The sequence below is a fragment of the Zalophus californianus genome, chromosome 3 (genome assembly GCF_009762305.2).
Source record: "Zalophus californianus isolate mZalCal1 chromosome 3, mZalCal1.pri.v2, whole genome shotgun sequence".
Lineage (NCBI taxonomy): Eukaryota > Metazoa > Chordata > Mammalia > Carnivora > Otariidae > Zalophus > Zalophus californianus.
In genome coordinates this window covers 144,673,433-144,692,989 of record NC_045597.1, presented here as the reverse complement: position 1 = coordinate 144,692,989, position 19,557 = coordinate 144,673,433, and the positions used below count along the sequence as shown (strand labels likewise).

The 19,557-nt window shown below is 33.4% G+C and overlaps 1 protein-coding gene across 6 annotated transcripts in view; it reads left to right on the top strand.

Moving 5' to 3' along the window:
- PDE1A (phosphodiesterase 1A) overlaps positions 1–19,557 on the top strand; it is a 315,842-nt gene that overhangs the window by 105,582 nt on the left and 190,703 nt on the right. The window lies entirely within an intron of this gene.

The window sequence follows — 19,557 nt, the reverse complement described above, 5'->3', positions numbered from 1 at the left end:
CCAAAGAAACAATGATATGAATAGCACTTCACTGTGAAATAAGGATTCCATAAATCTCTGCCAAACTTACCTTTGATTTTTTTTTCAATGTATTTTTATATCTGTTGCTTCAGTGTGAAGGAAACATTTTCAAAGTGCCCTTTGAGTTACTCTGAGTGAAAATAGATTAACAAATCTGGCTATTGAAGATCAATTTTGGAAGCATCATTGAAAAATATGCAGACCTTAAAGCTCAAAACAAAAAATATAATATTATTGATTACTTCAACAGAACACCATGTAGATATATGTTTATTCCTTTATACAAAGAAAATACATTAATTAAAAAATTAATCCATTGCTTTTTCAATTTTCAGAAATATCTCTAATGCTTATTTTATTATTTATATTTTTATGTGGACATACCAGCACAAGTTCAGCCAGAGAAAATGTTTACTGTCTAATTTCCTTTCTAGCCATTATTATTATTTGTCTCATTGAATGATTATATCTGAAAATAATTTTTTCATATGTATGAGAGAAGTGTTAAAAAAATGATCCACTCTGTGTGTCCAACATGCTATGTATGCCACTGGCTAAAACTCAGGGTTATTTTAAAATTTCTTCTTGGATGATTGTGGGAAATAGCTTTTTATTTCTTTGTCTCCACCAGAGTTCTGAGCATAGCAGTTGATAATACATACTTATTGAATGAAAAGACACATGATAAATGAATAATAAACAACAGCTTAAAATAAGCCGTGTTTGGTCTGCTAGCATTACTGGAAATCTACATTTTTACTGTGAGTCTAAGAATCTAAAAATAATTTGACTACGAATCAAAACTACTCCTTTAGGTTTGGCTGAAAGATGAAAACTACTAAATAAATACAGTGAACTTCTGGATGTTTAAAGCCTGATCCCCTAAAAATACTCTGTAAAAGATTTTGGAATTTCAGGCCCAGTTTGACTTTTTATTTTTTCATATAAAATGAGTATAATAATAGTAGTACCATATAGGGTTGAAGTGACAGTAAAATAAGATAACATATAGAAAGTACTTAACAGTGCTCCACATAGTCTAAACATTTGATAAATGACAGCTGTCATGATCACATAGAAATTTAAATTTTTTTTTGATAAAAATTAGCTTGACTTCATATGGGTCCATAAATCTTCCCATTTGAGGAGTACGTATTTGTAGGCTAGTGTTGTTTTGTTTTGTTTTGTTTAATTTTAGGATACGAGGATTTGGTGCCTGTAGCTTTTGACAGAAATAAGTGAAAGCCAGAAAATGATGAAAATGGAATAAAAAACATAGTGGGAGAAAGGAATCAAATCACTGAGAGGCATATTCACGGTTTCCTACAAGCTAAGTTTATATCAGGACCACTTGACAAAATCCGATCTAGAACTTAGGCTCATGAAATATAAGGTCTCACTGACCCTAGTGGCATCGTGCAAGGTCAAGCAGCAAATAGGCTCCCTTTCAATATCAGCTATGTCTTCTTTTGTTCTTTATATAAAGGATACTGGATCAGTAGAAGAGTAACAATTCGTTTACATGTTTCACTTCATGTGTACTCTTCATTTTATCCTAGGGAAGGGCTGTACCAGTGAATTCTATCTATCTATCTATCTATCTATCTATCTATCTATCTATCTATCTATCTATCAGTCATCTATCTATCCACATATATATTTATATACTTTTAAATTTCTTTTCTCAGTCATGTTGATGCCATCACCCAACATGCCTGTGGTATGCATTGACTATGATCAAGTGTACACCAGTTTTGTGTGATTCAGTCTGTTGTCATTTGGATATTGTCGACACATAGTAGACTCTCTTTATTGCCTGCTTATTTGGTAAAAACAATGGTCCCCTCTCACATTTTTAGTTTGGGCTTCTACAGAAATAATAAACCTAAGTACCTAGGATATTTCTATACATTCTTCTTCTGTTGTTTTAAATTTAAATCTGACACAAGTCTTGAGGAAGGGGCAACATTTATTATTATGCCTGCACATATTGCAAATGAGACAGTTATCAAAGTACAGAGTCGCGGGGTTACATGGTAAGTGGTGAAGTTCGACCTCTGCATTCTGTCTAGAACACTTCCTACTTTATGATTAACGTTTTTGGTGAAAAGGCTGTCCATAGCTAAAAAGCACTGAATTGAGAAGTTGTTATATACAATTGATAAAAGTTAACTAGGAATTTGGATTTTATTTTGAAAGTAAGCCTGGACTGCCATATTTGCCTTTTCAGAATTCCTATTGAACAAATAATCAGGTTAAGGGAGTGCTTTTATTGTTATTGTGGTAATGATTTCAAAAGTGGTTAGTAAGCAAGTCTGAAAGAACAATTTTGTGGTACACATTTTCCTACTGTTATATATCTATGATTTTGGGGATAGGGGATGGGTTGGCCAGTAAAGCAGCAATCAGTACTGACTTATGCCCCAAACTAGATCTTGACAACCAGTCTTCTGTTATTTCCATTAATAAACATTGTGAGACTAAAAAATTCATTTTCTCTTGACTTGTCTGTCCCTGCCCACTCACGTAAACTTCTTATAATGCCCCTTTATTATGTGATGAATGAAATTCAAACTTCCCCACTGCTTGATACAGATGGGACTTCGTTTATTTTCTTAAGAAAGCTACAAGTAGTGGTGTGCTGGTAAACTGCCACTATGAAAAGAAATGAAAAAGCCCTGATTTGTAAAATTGACCAATTTCCCTGGGATAAATATTTCCACCATGGACTTGGATTTGGAAAGCCATGAGCACAATGAGCTCTCAAGACCTGGCAGGGGTTGATTCCAGCACAGTACTGGGGAGGGGATCCAAGATCATCACACTGTGATCTCTAGAGTCACAGAGGAAAAAAGTGAGGCAAATCAAAAGCAAATATGTACCTTTTCCTAGCTTTTTCTCTAATTATAGATACTTAATTTAGTGCTTTACCATCAACTACCTGAGGGGTGAGCAATTTATCCAAAAGCAGAAGTAGTGATGAGCAGAGGGCAGAATGTTACTATAAAGTATCTATGGGAGATGAGATAAAGGGAACATGTGTTGGTATTCAGAAGCCAAAACAGATCAGCAACAGGAGAATGCTATTCCTGCCTACACATGTTACACTATAACCAAAACAGATTAGATAAACAATTTAAAAATCATTGTGTATTGGACTGGAGGAAATATCTGTAGCTCCCAAGAATCAGTTACCATTCAAGTTTTTATTTTCCTATCTTAGTAAAAAGCAAAGTCACAGAGTGACTTCCTAGTGGTTCACTTAGATGCTGGTCCAGAAGTTTCTGGTGCAGAAATTCACCTTTCTAAAAGTAAACACAACGTATGAAGGAGAGTGTCTTCCAGGATTAACCAGTAAAAAGTAATCGAATTGCCAGATCATTTTTTCTTCATTTTCTCACTTTCTTTTCAAATTCAATCATGTAATTTAAATACTCTGTTAATTGTAGTAATTACATTTTCTGGATTTGAATTAAATACCAGTCATCAATTTTTATCTCCTAAATTTAAATTTCCTAAGTTAATTAGATTTCATTATAAAATACTAATGTCAAGTTTTTGCCTGTGGAGAAACAGTCATGAAAAGGAAAGTGCAAATGGTATTGTAATCGTATGTCTAAAAATAGGAATAGTTGAGTAACTGAACGGTATTTGAAATTGTGGTATATAATCAGATTTATTATATTTTAGACTTAGGAAACATATTAGATGTTCGATACTATTCAATCCCTTAATTATATTTCTCTTAATTGATACTTCTGGTGGGGGCGACTCAAATAGAATCTAAAAGAAGAATTTAATTATTTACTTATTTATTTTTTTAAAAGATTTTATTTATTTATTTGAGAGAGAGAGAGAATGAGAGATAGAGAGCACGAGAGGGAAGAGGGTCAGAGGGAGAAGCAGACTCTCCACTGAGCAGGGAGCCCGATGCAGGAGTCGATCCCGGGACTCCAGGATCATGACCTGAGCCAAAGGCAGTCACTTAACCAACTGAGCCACCCAGGCGCCCTAAAAGAAGAATTTAAAGGCTAACAGTACATAGCATTATTTTATACAATGTTCTAATACCTGTTAGCCAGCTTCAATTCATTATGTAAATAGTGTTGATTTATGGTAGTAAAAGACTATGTGGCCAGGCTCTTATAATACCAAGAATAATAAATCTTTAATTTTTCTCAAGATAGCATAGATACTAGGTTAAGATAAGTTAGAGAAGTTTTTAAGTTTTTACATGTTTCTAGCTACAAATCAATTACACACACAACATTAAAAAACACTTGAATTTATAAATTGAAACAGATTTTTTTTGTATTGCGTGTTCTTCATGTTTTAGTTAAGCTGTCTGGCTGTGAACTGTGCACAATTTCATATATTTTAATGAATGCCTTAATTGTATTTGCAGACAGATTTACAGGCTTCAGTGAGTCTTTAGTTCTATTATATTAGTCTTAGGAATGAATTGCATAGAATCCAGACACTGTATAAAGAAACCATTCTTAAGCAGCATGAATACGCTGTCTCCTAAAGTTAGTCTAAAAATCTATCTAAATCCTCAAATAATAGTACAAGATATCAAGATGAGAAGCATCACCAATTAGTAGGTGTGTCTTTGCCAATAAGAGATACTGCAAGAATACTGTGAATTTACTGAGGGGTAATGACTGGAAGAGTCAAGGAAGGCTTCGTGAAAGAGGTAGAAAATATTTGCACCCTGGAGGAGGATAGGAGCAAGGTAGGTGGAGAGAAAGGCAGTTGGGCTTTTTAGTGGCAATTTGCATACAGTTTACCTGGAGATGCTATTGAAATGCAGACTCTGAACCAGGGGTCGGGGGTGAGACGCAGGGTACCCTGCTAACAAGGAGCTTTGAAGTGCTGCTGTTGATGCTCTTCCTCCTGGACCATATTTAAATAGTGGCATGTTAGATTTTATCTTCATCTCCAACCCTTCACTTGGGAAAAGTTCACTAGAACTTATGCATAGATGAGACTTCATGGATTTCATCTATTTCTACCTGTAATGACTGGGCTGAAATGACTTTGAAGCAATTCATATCCTTTTAAAAGTTCTCCTGGTTTCAAAATGTTCTGGTCCTAGTTTCTGTCGGCTTGCCTCTTTAATGCAGTTCCTGACATTGGTCAGGCTTAATTTTATCATCTCACTCCCTGTTTCTTTCTCATTACTTTTTTCTGGAATCACTTCTACTCGACAAGTCTTTGCCACCGGTGGGATCGCTCACCTTTCAGCGCTCTCATTCTGTCTTCCTGAAACCTTCCAGGAATATCTAACTGTTACCTCTCAGTCAGCACCTCATCTTGACTCATCTCTGCTCCACCTCAGGTCTCCCACATCCACCATGTCCATGTTCCTGGTCTGAAACTGCCAGGTGAAAGGTCAAAAAGCAAAGGCACTAACTTTTTTGTCTAATATGTAACTCAACAAATTATTAATTATAATTTTATTAATGATTGATATTTAATTTAATTAAGACCCTCTCAAAAGGCTGATGATTTTAAGTTAAACTGAACAACAGCAAACAAAAGTGATGTGTGTTCCATCCCGTATTTGAATTCTTTTTCTGGATATGGGGAACCCAAAAAATTCATTATAAAGTGAACTGTTCAAAAAAAATTGTAGTTGTCAGGTGAGAGAAAAAGTTGAACTTCTCCTTTTTGATCTAGAAGGATTTTCTAGGGATATGGTGAGCTAAAGAATGAGTCATCTCTCTTGAAATTTGGTCTATGGAATATAAAAAATTTCATACATTGCTCAAAGTGATTTCCCTTCTGCTTTTCTCTTGGGTCATCAGGCAAAAGTTCTCAAAGACAGAAAAAGGTGGAGCTCTCAGATTTGGGGCTTGGATGAACTACTTGTCTATCTGCAACATGAAACTTCTTTTTGGCTTATTTTACATTTACCAAGGCCATTTTCAGAGCATACTTTTATTCTTGTAGAATATGGATTTAAAAAAAAAATGTTATTATTGACATGTGACACCCAGAATTAAAACTGTCCTTTGTCTCACTCTGTGGACAAAGGTCTTGGAGGATATATAGATTTTTTAGTTTTTATTTTTATTTCATTTTTTATTTTAATTCTAATATAGTTAACATACAGTGTTATACTAGTTTCAAGTATACAATATAAAAAGTGATTCAACAATTCCATATTTCACCCAGTGCTCATCACAAGTGTACTCCTTAATCTCTATCACCTATTTCACCCACCCCCCCATCCACCTCCCTTCTGGTAACCATCAGTTTGTTCTCTATAGTTAAGAGTCTGTTCTCTCTCTCTTTTTCCCTTTTGAATTAGTGTTTTTATATTTTGAGGGCATACACCCAGTAGTACAATTACTGGATCATAGGGTAGCTCTATTTTTTAACTTTTGAGGAACTTCCATACTGTTTTCCACAGTGGCTGCACCAGTTTGCATTCCTACCAACAGCATAGGAGGGTTCCTTTTTCTCCACATCCTCTAAAACACTTGTTGTTTCTTGTGTTGTTGATTAATCAGAGCCATTCTGATAGGTGTAAAGTGATACCTCATTGAGGTTTTGATTTGCATTTCCTTGATGATGTGTGATGTTGAGCATCTTTTCATGTCTATTGGCTATCTGGATGTCTTTTTTGGAGAAATGTCTGTTCACATCTTCTGCCCATTTTTAATTGGATTATTTGTTTTTTGGTTGTTGAGTTGTGTAAGCTCTTTAAATATTTTGGATACTAATCCTTTATCAGAGATGCCAATTGCAAATATCTTCTCCCACTCAGTAGATTGCTTTTGAGTTTTGCTGATTATTTGCCTCATTGTGCAGAAGCTTTTTATTTTGATGTAATCCCAATAATTTATTTTTGCTTTTATTTCCTTTCCCTCAGGAGACATGTCTAGAAAAATGTTGCTATGGTCAATGTCAGAGACATTACTGCCTGTGATCTCTTCTAGGACTTTTATGGTTTCATGTCTCAGTTTTAGGTCTTTAACCCATTTTGAGTTTATTTTTATGCAGTTTTTTAAAATGTACATTTCTGATTTATAAGTAAGGACATAGCAAAAAGTGAACACTGATGGAATAATAAAAACTCCCCTTTGGCAGAATTTATTAATGTTTTGCACTGGACTGGAAGGTCACAGATGCTCTGACATTTTTGGTAAAGGTGGTATTGTCTACTAAGCTTTGTGAAAAAGCAGAGGAGAGAAAGAAAAAGAACTTTGTGACAGGTTTAGAGCAGGTCAACTAAGATAGTGCCCATCATTATTCACCCCAGCAAGCGCTCCTTCTCTTGCTTGCTGTTTTGACCTCAATTTCCTAAACTTTCCCCTAACCTGTCCTTCCCTCCATTGTATTAAACTCAAAATATAATTTCACTTTCTCCTCTCGCCATAAGAAAATGATTCTTTTTAATAAAGACATTGTTATACTTAGTCCTTTAGTGGCTTAATTGGAAAACCGCCCTCAGGGTTGCCGTTGAGAGTCATCTGGAAGACCAATTAAGGCTACAGCATCTAAAGAGACATTGAGAGACTCCTGTGAACAAAGCTATAAAGAGGAGGGAGATAAACATATTTGTGTGCTGAAAACTCTTTTTGCTGTCTTAAACAAAGGCACATCATCTTGGAGCATTATTCCTAAAGGGTTTGTGTAGAAATTATAATAATATAAATGGAGCAAATGTTTCTCACTTTGTAGAAGTATATTCTAAAATGTGCAAATCTATTACCACCATGTCAGAGAGGTTGCTAACTTGAGACAATGCTTGGGAAAGAAAAAAGAAAAAATTTAATTTAGTTTGCTCAGTATCTGCTGTATGTCAAGGACACAATCTTCATTTAGTCATGGGAAAAGCATGAATAGCCTGATACAAAGGTATTCAATGACAAGGAATTAAAGACAAAAATCAATTATTACTAACTATTATGTATCATATGATCAAACTATGGAATATTCAGCAACTATTAAAAAGAATTAAGTAGATTTCTATATTAATCTGAAAGTATTCCCCAAATTTATTAATATTGAAAAAGTAAGCATAAAGCCTATATTAGAATGATTTCAATAAAAAGAAAAAGGAATGGGGCTTTATAAGTTTAAATATATGTATAAATGCTTTTAAAATTGGGCATTGAGAAAGTTGTAGAATGATATATATCATAGTATTAATGCTGATTAGCTTAAAGGTATGAAATTAACAAGAGGAATGGGAGCATAGTAGCTTTAAATGTGTATACTAATGTATGTATATGTTTAACTCTTTAGAATAGCATGTATTAATTTCATTATTAAAAATTTGTAAAATTGAGAGCATATCAGTAGTTCTGGTGATTAGGGGTTGGGGGAAATTTGACTCAAAAGGACAACATAAGGGAATAGTTTTGTTCATGGGACACTTCTGTATTCTGAGTATGATGGTGAGTGATGATACATAAATCTATGCATATGCCAAAATTCATAGAATTTCACACCAAAAAAAGCACACTTAATTGAATGTGAGTTTGTAAGAAACTATAAAAGTCAGTGAAGAAAAAACAATGAGTTTTTAAAAAAATACTGAGAAATATGTAATAAAGAATAGTCCTTCAAAATCTACCAATTAGAGAGTAGACTGAAAGATGAAATTTTTTCCAAGAGAAAACTATGCCATAATGTTGAAAACTTTAGTGTTATTTTCCAGTTTGAAACCACTTAGTCGCTGATGGTCAAGAGAATAAGTCAGAAATTCAATAGGTTGGGTCAATAGGTATTATTCACCCTCTTTTATAAATAGCACCTGGGTGGCTCAGTCATTAAGCATCTGCCTTTGGCTCAGGTCATGATCCCGGGGTCCTGGGATCGAGCCCTGCATAGGGCTCCCTGCTCACTAGGAAGCCTTCTTCTCCCTCTCCCTCTACCCTGCTGTTTGTGCTCCCTCTCTCGCTGTCTCTCTCTGTCAAATAAATAAATAAAATCTTAAAAAAATAAAAATAAAAAATAAATAGGTAAACTAAAGCTTAGGACAGCTTAGTAATTTATCCACAATTACATAGTTAATAGTACTTTATGTTGAAATCCAAACTTTGAAAAAGAAGAGGTCAAGATTTCTATATGCAAAATATGTATAGGATACAAATTATTTGTATGAATTAACTATAATAAGGTAGTAATAAAAACTAGCAAGATTTGAGATAACAATATATTCCTTTTCACTAAAAGTAATAAGACAGACCTTAGACATAAGTATTTACTTGTAGCCCACATCTATTCAGGCATTCCTGAAGGCTCTATGGATAGTGATCATAAATTACTGTAATCATCTCTGTACATTTCAGTCCAGGATGTTGAAAATAAAGCGATATACTATTTTTGTAAAGAATATTAATTCAACTCTGCCAAAGAACTAGACCTCCATACTTGTAAAAGTGCTTTTAATGGAATAGTGGGCAGCAAAGAGTCAATGTTAATGATTTAACATGGGGCCATTGTAGTATAAAAACAGTATAATTAGTCTGAAGCCCGTTTGGTAGTGCTACGTTCACAATGCTGAACTCTGTGTTTTTTTGTGTCAATAGGAGTTAAGTGCCAAAAGAGATCCGAACTGTATAGTTATGGTTGACCATTTACATTATAATTCATGGATTTGTCCATTTTCAGTAATAACAGTGAATATTAAACATCTTTCTTACTTTTAAGTGGTCATAATTCAAAATAGCACATTTTAAATATAAACTGTTTTACAAGAGTAGAATAGGAATTTCCTCACTGACTTCATCTAATTCAAGTTCTAATTTTTATTTTTTTACAGTTCCATTTGTCTTTCTTATTTTTTCAGTGTCAAATACTGTTTTTTCTTTTTGCCTCATCTATTTAAAACCACTTCCAACCTTTCTAAGCTCAGTTGAACTTCCATGCTTTTCATGTAAACCTCTTCAGAAATAATGTTTTTTTTTTATTTTCTGAAATCTTACTATGCATAGATTTTAACATTTTTTGTCCTATGCAAGTTGGTTTTATCTCCAAATTGTAAGTGCAGAATCTATATCCTGCTCCTTTGACATTTTCCCTAGCATCCATTCATTCAAATCAAGCAGGTACTGATCACATTTTCTGTTTAAGGAACCATGCTAACTGAGGAAGAAGATACAAAGATGACCAAAAACTCATCCCTGATCTCAAAGAATTTACTTTCCAGTAGAAGAGATAATAAGACTTGTACATGTGACTCCAGTACTAGACATTGTATCATATGAAATGATGAAAAAAAAAAAAAGACAAAAAGACACTGGAGTGTTGGTACATGGGTAGGGAATATTTTTTCCCATTGATTTTTGAAATAGTTTGTGATACAGTTTTCCTAATCTGGTTTCTTTCTTTATCTTTTGAATTACATTTTTTCGTCATGACAAGTGTACTCTTTAATCCCCATTCACCTATTTCACCCATCTACCCCTCTCCCCTCTGGTAACCATGAGCTTGTTCTCTATAGTTAAGAGTCTGTTTCTTGGTTTCTCTTTCTCTCTCTCTCTTTTTCCCTTTGCTCGTTTGTTTTGTTTTTAAATTCCATGTATGAGTGAAATCATATTGTATTTGTCTTTCTCTGACTGACTTGTTTAGCTTAGCATTATTCTCTTTGCTCTATTCACGTTGTTGCAAATGGCAAAATCCTAATCTGGTTTCTTATCCCAGAAATTTTCTCTTATGTCTGACACCAACACTAATAATTCTTAAAATTATATTTAACATTTTTTTTCTGGGACAGAATTTATTGAAAAATACATTTATTTTCTGATTCATGCATTTTCCCCCATATTGCAATGTCCCTGAAATCAGACTTTGTTTTTTAAATGGGGTCTTAACAATGCCTTTTGGGGAAATGGCAATCATGACATACTAGGTTAAGCAATATGAAATTACTGTTGAAATTACTGTATGAATAATTTTTTACCTACAAAACCAGCAATTTTATTTGACATGATTGCCAGCCCATTTATAAATTTTTCCACTTCTGTTCATTTTATCATCATCTCAGTTGTGTTAGGTGAATTATTCTTACTACACGTGTTGAGTTTGCTGCTCCTCAAAATGTCCTAAAAATATCATACTAGAGATGACATTGAAACGAAAGTAATCATGCACGCACAAAGGCACAAAAATAAAGCAGTGGGGCCTATATTTGACATTGGAGCAAACATTTATTATGGAATAACTGAACTTTGGTATCTGTTTTCTTGCAAAGCAGTAATAAAATGTGTAGAGATCTCGACAGGGGGGTAGTCACAAGTAGATAAAGCTGTGTAATGCTGTTCCTTAGACATATAAACAAACATTACTTCTCATTTCCTAGGCAATACAGCTAGAGGTAAGAGTAGTTGCCAAATCACCTGGACTGATAAATAAATGCCAAACTATTGAGAAGCATTTTGTTATAGATTAAATGACAATTTTTGTTTCTTTTTAGTGGTATAAAAAATAATAGTGTGTCTTATGCTGATGTTGTTTTAGATTCAGTGCAATGAAATAATTTAGATATTTGCTCTTTCTTGAAAAACTTAAAAAGTTGTTCACATAAATTATGCTATAAAGAAACACAGACTCTTTAAATGATATAAACTTTTGGGTTCTTTTTCCTCCATTCATGGCTAAAATGTGATTTCATTTACTTCTCCTTTGTGTTTTATTAGACATAACTTCTAATTATTTTTAAAGTTTCTTTATATTTGTAAAAAATTCAAATAAACTGTCAAATACTAATCATTTCTATTTTTATGATATAATCTCTGCCCTCAATGAGTCTACAGTCCACAGAGATAATATGAGTTAAATAATAGTTCAAGATGGCATTTGAGATGATAGAAATAAATATGATGGCAAGGTAACTGGCACAGACAAGAAGTACTCAGGAATTCAGAAAAGTAAGAGATCTTGAGGGCAGGAGAAGAATATCAGGAAGGACTTCATGTCTTGAAAGATGGGTGAAAAAATTTTTATTCAGGTCTTTTGTCCATTTGCAAATAGAAATACTTGCTTTTGGGTTCTTTAATATTTTGGTTATTAATTCTCTTGGATATTACGTGGTTTGCAAATATTTTCTATCATTTCTTAGGCTGCTTTTTCATTTTGTTTATTGTTTTCTTTGCTCTGAAGAAGCTTTTTAGTTTGATGTACTCCCAATTGTTTGTTTTTCTCTTTTGTTGACTCTATTTTTTGTGTCATATCCAAGAAATCATTGCCAAGTCAATGTCAAAGAGTTTTTCCTCTGTATTTTCTTCCAGGAGTTTTATAATGTTAAGTCTTACATCTAAGTTTTTAATCCATTTGAGTTGATTTTTGTGTATAGTATAAGGATCCAATTTTATTCTTTTGCATGTAGATATTGAGTTTTCCCAATACCATTTGTTGGAAAGAGTATTCTTTTCCTATTGTATATTCTTGGGACTCTTGTCAAAGATCAGTTGACTGTATATGCGTAGGTTTATTTCTGGGCCTTTTATTCTGTTCCACTGATCTATGTACCTGTTTTTATGCCCTTACCATATGTTTTGATTACTATAACTTTGTAAATAGTTTGAAATCAGGGAATGTGATGCCTCCAGGTTTGTTCTTTTTTCTGCAAGACTGCTTTGGCTATCCAGGGTCTTTTGTGGTTTCATACAAATGACCAATAGGTACATGAAATTGGTGCTCAGCATCACCAGTCCTCAGGGAAATGCAAATCAAAACCACAGTGTGATATCACCTCATACCTGTTAGGATGTCTAGTATTAAAAGACAAGAGATAACAAATGTCAGAAGGGAGAAAAGGGAACCCTCACTATTGATGGAAATGTAAATTTGTATAGCTATTATGGAAAATAACATAGTGGTTTCTCAAAATACTAAAAATAGAACTACCATATGATCTAGTGATCTGACTCCTGGATGTATCTGAAGGAAATGAAATCAATATCTTAAAGGGATAATTGCACTCCCATGTTTATTGCAGCATTATTCACAATACCCAAGATATGGAAATAACCTAAATGTCTTTCAGTGGATACATATCCAGGGAGATGTTGTCCAAAGGGCACAAACATTCAGTTATTAGAAGGATAACTTCTGAGGATCTAATGTACAACATGGTGACATTAGTTAATAATATGGTATTGTATACTTGAAAGTTGCTGAGAGTAGATCTTAAACATTCTCATCACACACACACACAAAAGTTAGCTACGTGAGATCTGGTGGTATTAATTATCTTGATCTCGGGAATCATTGCATGATGTATGTGTATGTAAACCATAATGTTCTATACTTTAAATACATACAATTATATTTGTAAATCATTTTAATAAAGTTGAAAAAGAAAAAAGAAAGATGGGTGGAAATCAGATAGGAAGAGACGAAGAAAAGGGAGTCCAGGTATGGATGCAAGGAATATTAGAAAGACCATGTGAGAAAACCACGAAGAGAAAACCAAAGAGATTTTCAGAGTATGAGGAGAATCTGAGAAGAGAATTAATCATAAATGAGGTGGGGGGAAGATTTGGGACCAGAATGAGGGGTCCAGATATAGATTCTTGATTTTATTATGCTGGTAGTGAGGAGTAGTTAATGATTATCTTGATTAGGAGTTGCAGTAATTAAGCTGTGGAAACTTTTAATTTATCAAATATAATCTTTTATTAAAAACATTTTTTCACAAAATGTTAATTTTCAGACTTTTAATTATTAAATTATGCAAGATGTCGTAGTTCATATTTTAGGAAATGTCCATTTAAATCTTCTAGGAATAATGGTATGAGTTCCAGAACAGAAAAGATAGATGTTCAATGAATAATAACATGTTTTTGAAATATTCTGTGCAAAAAGAAAATATCCCTAAAACTGAGCTCTTTTTTCTAGATAGTAAACCAAGGTTGTGTATTTCATGGTTTTAGATGCTGTATTAATTTTCTTTGCTAAGTAACAAATTATCACAAACAATGGCTCAAAACAACACCCATTTATTAGCTCAGAATTCTGTAGGTCAGAAGTTTGAGCACATGAGCCTGGGTTTTATGCTGAGAGTATCACGAGAGTGAAATCAAGGTGTCGGCCAGGCAGGGCTCTCATTTAGAGGCTCTGGGAAAGAATATACTTCCAAGTTTATTCTTAATGTCGGCAGAATTTTGTTATTTGCTATGAGACTGCAGTTCCTGTTTCCTCAGTGGCTGTTAGCCAGGAGCCACTACTCTTCAGCTTCTAGGTGCTGTTCTTCGTCCTCACACATGGTCTCTCCATCTTCAAATGGAGAGTGGTATAAAAAGAGAAAACTTTCTCTTGCTTTGAATTTCTCTGACTTTCTCTTCTGCCTTTCTTATATGCCACCATCCAAGGAAAACCCTCTGCTTTTAAAGGACTTGTGTGATTAGATTTAGACACCTGGATTATCTCCCTATTTTAAGGTTAACTTTTCCATGTAACATATCATAATCACAGCAGGAATCACAGATATGTCATCATACTCACAGGTTCTGCTCATACTCAAAGGAAGGAGGTTACAAAAGAATAATGATCATTGGAGATTACTCTTAGAATTCTGCCTGCCACAAATATATATTTGATTATTGTTAAAACCTACTTTTAACATTATGAAAGGTAGAAATAGTGTAAATAATAATTGTTACAGAAATAATGAGTAGGTACTAGTGGAAAAAAAACCAAAACATGTAGTCCAGAAACAATGATTATCTCTAAGCAAGAATAAAGTAAGTTAAAAATTAAAAATACATAAAGGTTATTCTTTGGTAGCAAAATTAAACAAAATTAATACAGGTCTTATGAGCAATTCCTACTTTATGTATAACACATGCCTTTATGCTGACACATTCAGTTAAGGACCTTTAAGAAAGCAGTTGCCCCCATCCCCAGAACCATATAAAGGGACTCTTCACTGACCTCTCTGGCAACCATTCAAAATCACATTTTGAATTGATAAGATACCCTAATAACAAATTCAGAAGTTTTGTGCCTAGGTTGGAAAGGGCATGATGATATAGAGTGGGAGGTGAAGAAAATTCCCTTTTCTCCCAACATTCTAGATGAAAAACAATATTGTGAGTGTGTAAAATCTATCAGAACTCCATTAGTTCTTTTTTTAAATTTTTTTATTTTTAAAAGATTTTATTTATTTATTTGACAGAGAGAGACACAACGAGAGAGGGAACACAAGCAGGGGGAGTGGGAGAGGGAGAAGCAGGCCTCCCACTGAGCAGGGAGTCCGATGGGGCTTGATCCCAGGACCCCAGGATCATGACCTGAGCTGAAGGCAGATGCTTAACGACTGAGCCACCCAGGCGCCCCAGAACTCCATTAGTTCTATTTCTTCTGTGAAATGTAACAAAACAAAGCAAACCACCCACAAAATTACACATGATTAATGAAGAAAATCTATCACATTCACATCAAATTAATCATATAATATGATTACCTATACCACTTTCATGATCACCTTTAGATCCTTAAATGCTCTGAGTTCATCACTCCTTCTCAATGCAATCATTGTTTTTATTTAAATACAACCATGACTCCTGGCTAGTAATCTTGACTATGAATTGATAGACATTCTTTTCTAGTCTAACACCAGCATGCTCCGTGTCTGATTTTTACTTCTAGGACGCTGGTACATTCTCAGGTGATCTTCAGTGCACTTGAAATAACTGGTCATGGGCCTGCTGAGATTTACTCAGTGGTATTATCATTGATTTATTCAATGACCATAATTCTTTAATTAGCTTGTGAGTTGGATTTTATAAGTTCCCATCAATGACATAATTATCCCCAAAATGAAGAAAAATTTCCCAATTAAAAAATCTATAAATGATTATTAAAAATAGACAAAAAGAAAAAAGATAAAGTTACTTAAAATGTAAGTTTCAAAATTTTTCAAAATGACTCTTTGCATGATCCTATTTAAGATGACTTTTAAATTAGATATGAAACCTAGCATGCATGCCGTTGTTCTCAAAATGAACAAGGAGATGTATCAGAATGGGCAAAGGGTACGGTTTATTCTACCTGGACAGGATACAGCACACTTGGAAAATTTAAAGAAGAGCTGAGTCTTTTAAGATGAATTGCTGTTGGGGAGAGGACCAGGAAGAACACAAATAAAGGTAGAGGCATGACAGAGCAAAGTACTAGTGGAGAACATAAAGCAAGGGGGTGCAGGAAGAGAAAAGAAATAAAAAAGGATAAGATTTTGGTGGATCTTGTCTGCAGTGCTTCAAAGTGTGTCATGATGGTGATCCAGAATCTCCAGGCTTGCTGATGAGTTGCTGGGAAGTAAGGTGCTCATTCAAGTCTCTGGGTTAGCATGGGTGAATAGAATAGAAAAGGTCTTCATCCTGACACAATTCACACCTGGTGCTTTCAACCAAGTAAGATGATCCTGACAAATATCCACTTTTGGAAAGAAAAGATATTTCATAAATATTACATGACCATCTTTATCTCAAAATAAGAACAGCCCTATTAACACTTTATGCTTAAATTCTTATTTTATATTATGTTACTGTACATTTCTTTCTACTTAACCTTTACAGAATGATGCATTTTTATTTCCTCCATTTGCAGGAGTATTTACTTTTACAAAATCCTTGCCTGTGAGCATTGCTTTATTCCTGTTTGTGTTGTTAAAGTTCAGCCAGATGGAACTCTTCCAAACCCTTATTTCTGTCAGACATTTGAACAGCTGGAATTATGTAGTTTCTGAGCTTGAAGGAAAGGATCTGTAGAGCTCATGTCAGCAAGGGCCATGAGCTCTCATGATCTCTCTCTCAGTAGCTTTATATTCACACAGTTTCACTTGGAAAAAAAACTAACATTTGTAATTTGTGCCAAGATGGAAGAGAGAATGAGAAAGAATTGCATCTAATATCTGACTTTCAACATTCTAGGACATTTGTAACTGCTTTATTAAACCATTTTAGAAAATTGTAATTATGTCATTATTCTATGTTGTGAAGTCATTTGGTGTGAAGCATGGATATAAGCAGTTCTAGAATGAATTTTTTTTTAAAGAGTTGCAATTCACCGTGTTCAATTTAGATTGCTAAGTGGAAGATAATTAAGAAAAACTGGTCTTGAGGTAGCATGTGAGATTTATCTCAAAGATTAAGTAGGTTTCAAAAACCGTTCTTTATGCTACTAAAAAATGGAGTTTATTATTTAAATTTTGAGAGTAGTCATAAATGAGATTTAAAACAATTTCTTCCCCGTTCTCATTTGTAATGGCCTAATATTCACAAAAACAAAATTTAAACCTTTTTGTCAAAAATGATTTTCAACTTGTTGTATGTGCCTTTGTGGAAAATGTTGAAAGTCTAAGCAAATGCTATGTTCAGATTAGAGACTACTCAGTTTTGATGCAGATAAAGGTATGCTAAAATAGCAATGACCCTTAAAAATATGAAAATACCATATAATAAAAAGATTTTATAGTAGAGTTCTAACAACAAAACAGGATTTTCATAGTAATGTAATTCTGAAGAAGATAAGTGGGAAGGTTTAAAGATTGAGAACCTTTGAAAATACAATGAATGACATCTGAGTTACATATGGTGGCATTTTATTTGAACAGTTCATTAGTTGCAACTGGAAACTCATTAAAGAGCTATATAATGTTAAACTTTAAATGTAACATGCAAAGGGCTCCAAGTATGCTGTATAGCATTCCTTCGATAGTTATTTTATCAAAGCTAATACTTAGAAAATTATTGCAATCTTGACAAAAATATTAGAATAGGAAAAGACTCCTAGAAATCATTTGGTCCAATTTTAGTTATTTTTATTAATTGAGGCATAATTTATATATAATAAAACTCAGATTATAAGTATTTAGTTCAGTGGAACTTATAATCATAACTCCAAATAAAATACTGAATATTTTCATCTGTCCAAAAAGTTTTCTCAATTTTGAAACCCCCTGCCCCACCATCACCCAGAGGCAACCTCTGTTCTAATTTCCATTACCTTACCTTGGTTTTCCCTGTTTTAGAACTTCATATAAGTGGAATCACTTGCTATGCACTCTTGTATCTGGCTATTTTAGCTCAACATAATAACTTTTGAGGTTCATCCATGTTGTTTTGTTTATCAGTACTTGATTATTTTTTAAAAAATTATTTCTAAGTTTTATTATTTCATTGTATAAAAATACCACAATTTGTTCATTTGTTTCTGTTGTGGACATGTGGGTTATTTCCATTTGGGGACACTATGAATAAAGGTACTATGAACATTCTTGTACAAATCTTTTTGTGGACACATGTTTTCATTTCTCTTAGATAAATACCAAGGAGTGGAATGGCTGGGTCATAAAGAGGTTGTATATTTAACTTTATGAAAACTGTCAGGTTAATTTCCAAAGTAGTAATAAAATTTTACTTTCATCAGCAATGTAGAAGAATTCTACTTGTTTCACTTTCTCATCAACATTTGATAAGAAAATTTTATCCTGTTCTAGTAGGTTCAAAGTGGTAACTCATTAGATTTAATTTGTATTTCCCTGATGACTGTAGTTATGTTGAATATCTTTTTATGTGCTTATTGACCATTTGTGTATCTTCCTTTGTGAAACATTTCATAAAATATTTGTCCGTTTTTATTGGGTTGTTTTCTGTTTATTATGGATTTGTAGAGCTCTTTATATATTCTGTATGTAAGTCTTTGTAGATATATGTCTGATGAGTATTTTCTCTAGCTTGTGACTTGGCTTTATGATTTTTTAATGGAATTTTTAATGGTCTCTTTTGAAGAACAGAAGTTTAATTTTGATGAGATTAACTTTATCAATTTTTTCTCCAATGGTTAGTGCTTCTGGTGTGCCAAGAAATTTTTGCCTACACTGATGTCATAAAAATACTCTTGCATTTTCTTCTGTAAGCTTTATAATCTTATCATTTATGTGTAGGTCTTTGATTCATCCCGAAATTAATTTTTTTGTGTGATGTGAGGTAGAAGATACAGTTTACCTTTTCTATATGGATATCCAGGTAGTTTTGCTGATATTCATTATAGAACCTATCATATCAATCTTTAAGAGTTGTTTATTTTAATTTGGTGCATGAATAAATGCACACACAACTTTTTAAACATCACATAGGAAAAAATAATAGTAAGTATATGTTATAAGGAGTTACTCATTAATCTTTTATGTGGATTTGTCTACCTAAATAAATTTTCAATTTTTGAACACATTTATACTCTGGTTAATATTTCTCCTCCACCATTTCCCAAATGCTTAGTAAATATTTATTGATTGAATGATTGGATGATTAAGGTGGAGGATCATTAATATTTATTAGTTTCTGTCCTTTTACATTTAGTACCTTTAAGTAGTAGCACATGATTTGATAACTCAATGCAGTCATTTAGTGAAAGTCTAATTTCTTTTCCTGTGCCACTAGTATTTTCTCTTGCTTTTTTGTCATTTTCTCCCCCAAATATTCCCTACATTTATAAACTCTACTTATAAACTTGTCTCTCTCTTAATTCCTTCTTCACTGCCTTCAAACAAGCTCAAGTGTGAAAAAAAAA